The following is a 6,083-nucleotide window of genomic DNA, read 5'->3' as shown; positions in this document are numbered from 1 at the left end:
TTAACCTGCACCTCCTATAAATGAGATTGCTGGAGCAGTTCCTGCCAGTTTTTGTACCAATGAATTTGACTTGGGAAATATGAGAAAATGCCACAACATGCAGATGCCAGCATTACATAGAAACATAGTAACATAGAAAATAGGTGCAGGAGTAGACTATTCAGCCCTTCGAGCCTGCACCGCCATTCAATATGATCATGGCTGATCATCCAACTCAGTATCCTGTACCTGCCTTCTCTCCATACCCCTGATCCCTTTAGCCACAAGGGCCACATCTAACTCCCTCTTAAATATAGCCAATGAACTGGCCTCGACTACCCTCTGTGGGAGAGAGTTCCGGAGATTCACCACTCTCTGTGTGAAAAAAGTTCTTCTCATCTCGGTTTTAAAGCATTTCCCCCTTATCCCTAAGCTGTGACCCCTTGTCCTGGACTTCCCCAACATTGGGAGCAATCTTCCTGCATCCAGCCTGTCCAACCCCTTAAGAATTTTGTAAGTTTCTATAAGATCCCCTCTCAATCTCCTAAATTCTAGAGAGTATAAACCAAGTCTATCCAGTCTTTCTTCATAAGACAGTCCTGATATTATGTGCACTGGATTAGAGACATCAGTTAAAAGGCTGAGGGAAGAGATCAATATATTCCACATTTCAAGGAGCATTTGCCTCAGCCACAGTCCAGTTCATCACCAGCTTGGAATTTACCTCAATCACGAAATAACTTCTACTCCGCCATACCTGCACATTTAGCTACTGCAAGACCCACAGTGACATTTTACAGGTTGAACAGACTGCTGGTGATTCAACCAGGATTGCCACATCACCCGAAAAATTGCATGAAAACTTACTGATCTCACTCTCCCTCTCCCTCTCCCTCTCCGTCATGCATAGCAGGCCAGATCACAACTAGAGCAGCAAATGCTAATGGTTTGGGAATAATCACATTTATGTTCCTATCCCACAAAGACTGTTGGGGCAGCCAATGGTGGGCAGGTATAGTTTAGTTTAGTTTAGAGATACAGCTTGGAATAAAGCCTTTTGGCCCACCGGGTCCACACCGACCAGCGATCCCCGCACATTAACACTAACCTACACACACTATGGACAATTTTTACATTTACCAAGCCAATTAACCTACAAACCTGTACGTGTTTGGAGTGTGGGAGGAAACCGAAGATCTCGGAGAAAACCCACACAGGTCACGGGGAGAACGTACAAACTCCATACAGACAGCACCCGTAATTGGGATGGAACCCAGTTAGTTGATCGGGGTGAACTCATTGACTATGAACAGTGTCTTCCATTTCACTTTCTTCTCATCACATAATTAAGCTGAGGCATTTAGATGGAGTGCATATGCACCTCTTGCACAAACCCCTGCTTCTACAGTGTCCTCCATAATGTTTGAGACAAAGACCCATCAATTATTAATTTGCCTCTGTACTCCACAATTTGAGATTTGTAATAGAAAAAAATCACACGTGGTTAAAGTACACATTGTCAGATTTTATTAAAGGGTATTTTTATACATTTTGGTTTCACCATGTAGAAATTACAGCTGTGCTTATACGTAGACCCCCCTCATTTCAGGGCACCATAATGTTTGGGAGGCACAGACCCACCTACCTCCATGGTTATCGGTGGAAATTTAGTTAGTTTCTTGGTTTCAACCGTGGTTGCGGAGGGCCGTGAGGTTGAGAGTAGGGTAGATGTTGAAGTGGATGCTTGCGCATCTTCCACAGTAGGCGTCCCGGGCCAACCCCTAAAAAAGGACGCTGCTGCTGGTTACCTCTGGCCTCTCTCCAATTTCTCGTACTATAAGAATAAGTACTATCTTTATTAGGAGGCCCACAAGGTTGATATCGTTTGCCAAGATATCCTATGGCCGCTCTGATTAGGCCCCAAAGTCTTGGCCTCCTCTTCAAATCTTTGACCTGTGTCGACAGGTCCCCCACAAACAACAGGGTTTGGGGTTTTATAGCTTTTGCTTGCACAGGATTGCAAACTGGATCCAGAGCTGGCTGAATAGCCCCCCTTCCTAATATTATTAAGTTCAAATTGAACGTTGGGAAAAAAAAACAAAAAAAAACGCTAAAGCTTCTTTATGGTCATTCGTCATGTCTATGTTCTCTAGCGTACGGCCCAAGGCTGTTATGCCCACCGAGAGACCTTTCCGAGCGTTTTGAATTTTTTATCCTGACTCCTGATACCTGACCAACGTGTCTCCAAATACTTCGGTTAACACTGGCCACATTCAGAGCCCCACAATTTCCTGGAGGTAAATGTTTTGCCAACACCTCAGCAAAGGTATTTGCTTGCAGGTGATGTGCAGACATGTAGCCAATGCTGGCAGCCATCCTGGCCTCTAGATCTTTGCCAGCCTGTTCTTGCTTAAAGTATTACCCAACATGTCCAGCAACTTGGTTTTCTCGTCCTCCATATGTGAATGTGGCTCCATCTCTAGTTCAGAATCTAACACAAGCAGCCCTTCAACACCCTCTTCTGAGGAGGATGAAATGTCAAGCAGCCCTTTATGGTAATCTGCTGAGGGACTTACACCTTTGCCTCTGTGGCTATCATGGATATCCTGGAGCCTGTCACTCTGGAGAAGTTCCTCCAACAACCGCTCCAGCCGACTTACGTGCTCTCGGGCACAAGTCGATCGCGGGTGTTTAAATTTATCCAACCGCTCCTGCCGACCTTCATGCCACGGTTTTACCGCAGCCGGTCCCCATGCCTACAGGCACTGGTCGTGCCGTTGCTCGCAGTCCCGGTACTCCCCGGCACCTGTCGCTGACGGCCGAACCTGCTGCAGCCACTCGTACCGGTTTCCCAGCTCCACAAAAGTGGCCGCTGCTGGCTGCGCTATATCTTGCAGCTGCTCATCCTCACTCCGGTATCGGTAAGTATTATCCGGAGGCTGTTTCTCCACATCACTTTCACAGTGATGTCTTTATTAACACTGGCAGCCCTCCTGGCCTCGAGATCCTTCCCAGTTTGTACTTGTTGGAAAGTACTGGCCCACCATGTCCAGCAACTTGTTTTTCTCCCCTTCAATAGGGGAAGGTGGCTCCATCACCTCTCAGATTCTGACCCCCGGGACGTGTTGCTTCGCTTCCCGCCCGGCAGCAGTGAATGTTGCCGGTGCGGGGAGCGACGTCGGGCACAGCTGTTTCCTCTCCGGAGGATTCGCGTGCCGTCGGCTGCTGGTGATGTTGCTGGCTGCCCGCTGTCTCCGCGGTTCTCCCCTCCAGCTTTCCCGCAGCTTCTTGCATTTCCTACCTGCAAGGTAAGTGGGAAAAATGTTGCAGTCTCTTACCTGCTTCTTTCCATTTTCCTCTAGGGAGACGTCCTCTCCCATGTCTGACTCACACCATGCATCTAGCGATATGCCACGCATGCGCCGTAGCGGGGTTCTTCACGAAGTCACTCACGTGACTCCAAAGTAAAATTCTCTCTATAATAAAGAAAAATCCCCTAACACCTGTCCGACAGATCAGAAACACTCTTCAGGAGTCAAGTGTGGATTTGTCAATGACCACTGTCCGTAGAAGACTTCATGAACAGAAATATAGCGGCTACACTGCAAGATGCAAACCACTGGTTAGCCGCAATAATAGGATGGCCAGGCTACAGTTTGCCAAGAAATACTTAAAAGAGCAACCACAGCTCTGGACAGATGAGATGAAGATTAACATATCAGAGTGATGGCAAGAGCAAAGTATGGAGGAGAGAAGAAACTGCCCAAGATCCAAAGCATACCACCTCATCTGTGAAACACGGTAGTGGGGGGTGTTATGGCCTTCTTCATGAACTGCTGATGGTACTTAGCATAATGAATTCTGATGTGTATAGACACATCCTATCTGCTCAAGTTTAAACAAATGCCTCAAAACTCAATGGCCAGCAGTTCATCCTACAGCAAGACAATGATCCCAAACATACTGCTAAAGCAACAAAGGAGTTTTTCAAAGCTAAAAAATGGTAAATTCTTGAGTGGCCAAGTCAATCACCTGATCTGAACCCAATTGAGCATGCCTTTTATATGCTGAAGAGAAAACTGAAGGGGACTTGCCCCCAAAACAAGCAGCATCACCAGAGAAGACACCTAGCAACTGGTGACGTCCATGAAGAATATGCAACAAAATAATAAACATAACTACTTTCATTTACATTACATTGCTGTGTCCCAAACATTATGGTCCCCTGTAATGGGGGGGACTATATATAAATACTGCTGTAATTTCTACATGGTGAAACCAAAATGTTTAAAATCTGACAATGTGCACTTTAACCACATTATAAATCTCAAATTGTGTAGTACAGTCAAATAAATAAATGATGGGAGGTACACAAAAAAGCTGGAGAAACTCAGCGGGTGCAGCAGCATCTATGGAGCGAAGGAAATAGGCAACGTTTCAGGCCGAAACCCTTCTTCAGACATAGATTACATAGATGCTGCTGCACCCGCTGAGTTTCTCCAGCTTTTTTCTGTACCTTCGATTCTCCAGCATCTGCAGTTCCTTCTTAAACAAATAAATGATGGGTCTTTGTCCCAAACATTATGGAGGGCACTGTATGTATTTCTCCTTTCAGAGATCCATGAAATGAAATCTGACTTGGTAGCGAAGGAAGAAAAAAAGCCACGACCTTCAAGGTAGTGAAGGGGCAGGCTCCAGAAGAAGTCTGAGTTTTTACACCATTAAATGTTTAGTACAAAGCATGGAGGCACAAACTTGCCTCAGGTTATTGTGCAGAGTTTGGACCCCATTCTATCCAGCATGACACAGGAGGCAAACTCCAATAGCATAAATGGATCAAATGACAACATTGTCTCATGGATATTGACTGGTTTCAAGGAGGCACAGGTGACTTCCAACAGGTCTTGAGCGGAGGGCAAGGCTGAAACTGTGCCAGGTTAACGCACTTTCCAATTATCTCATCACGACTTTGGGTACAGCATAACCTGCAGGGTTATCGTAGTACATCAATCTGTCTAACAGAATGCAAGGGTCGATGAGATACTACAGTGTGGGAGTGACAGCATTTTTATGGACCACCAACCTGCTAGCTCCTCTCAGCATCACACTATACATATTCACATCACATTCACACTGCCACAAACCTTCCTAGCAGCTAGCCAGCCAAACAAAACTTTTGCCACCCCTACTGACATGATATAGGGTTGTCCCCGTGAGTTTTAAACATGCGGTAGTGCAACCACTACTTAAGAAACCTGGCCTGGATCAATCTGTTCTGGCCAATTTTAGACCCATCTCGAAATTGCCTTTTATTTCTAAATTACTGGAGAGAGTTGTTTATGCTCAGCTAAAACTATTCCTGGAAGAGCATGATATTCGGGAGATCTTCCAGTCTGGATTTAAAACCACGCACAGCACGGAGTCAGCATTGCTAAGGGTTTTTAACGATATCCTCCTGGCTAACGATTCTGGGGATTGTGTGGTTCTTGTCCTGCTGGACTTGTCTGCCGCCTTTGATACGGTGGACCATAATATCTTATTATCTCGGCTAAAGCTGTTAGTGGGCATCTGCGGCAGTGCCCTGGGATGGTTCAGGTCCTATCTGGCGGGCAGAACCATGTGTGTTAGCCTTGCTGGGTTTGAATCCTCTTCCGCTCCCCTGTCATATGGGGTTCCACAGGGTTCGATTCTGGGGCCCCTGCTTTTCTCGCTGTACATACTTCCTCTGGGTTCCATCCTTAGAAAGCATGGCATCTCCTTCCACTGTTATGCAGATGATACCCAGCTTTATTTGCCGCTGAGGGGGGAAGATGCCTTTTCTGTAAAATCGCTTCTGTCTTGTCTTGATGACATTAAGTCCTGGTTGGCCCTAAACTTTCTTGGATTTAATGAAAAGAAGACAGAGGTGATTTTATTTGATCCCAATGGCTGCCGTGAACCTCCATTTGTTGTTTTAGGTCCATTGTCAAGGTACGTGAAGCCAACAGTTGTGAACCTGGGTTTTAGGATGGACAGTGACTTTAAATTAGATCGCCAAATATGCGCGGTGGTTAAGTCCAGCTTCTTTCACCTAAGGAAGCTGGCGAAGGTGAAGCCCATTCTCG

Source organism: Leucoraja erinacea, chromosome 6 (assembly GCF_028641065.1).
Source record: "Leucoraja erinacea ecotype New England chromosome 6, Leri_hhj_1, whole genome shotgun sequence".
Taxonomy (NCBI): domain Eukaryota; kingdom Metazoa; phylum Chordata; class Chondrichthyes; order Rajiformes; family Rajidae; genus Leucoraja; species Leucoraja erinaceus.
The sequence above is the reverse complement of the archived record's forward strand: the minus strand, read 5'-3'. Positions refer to the sequence as shown.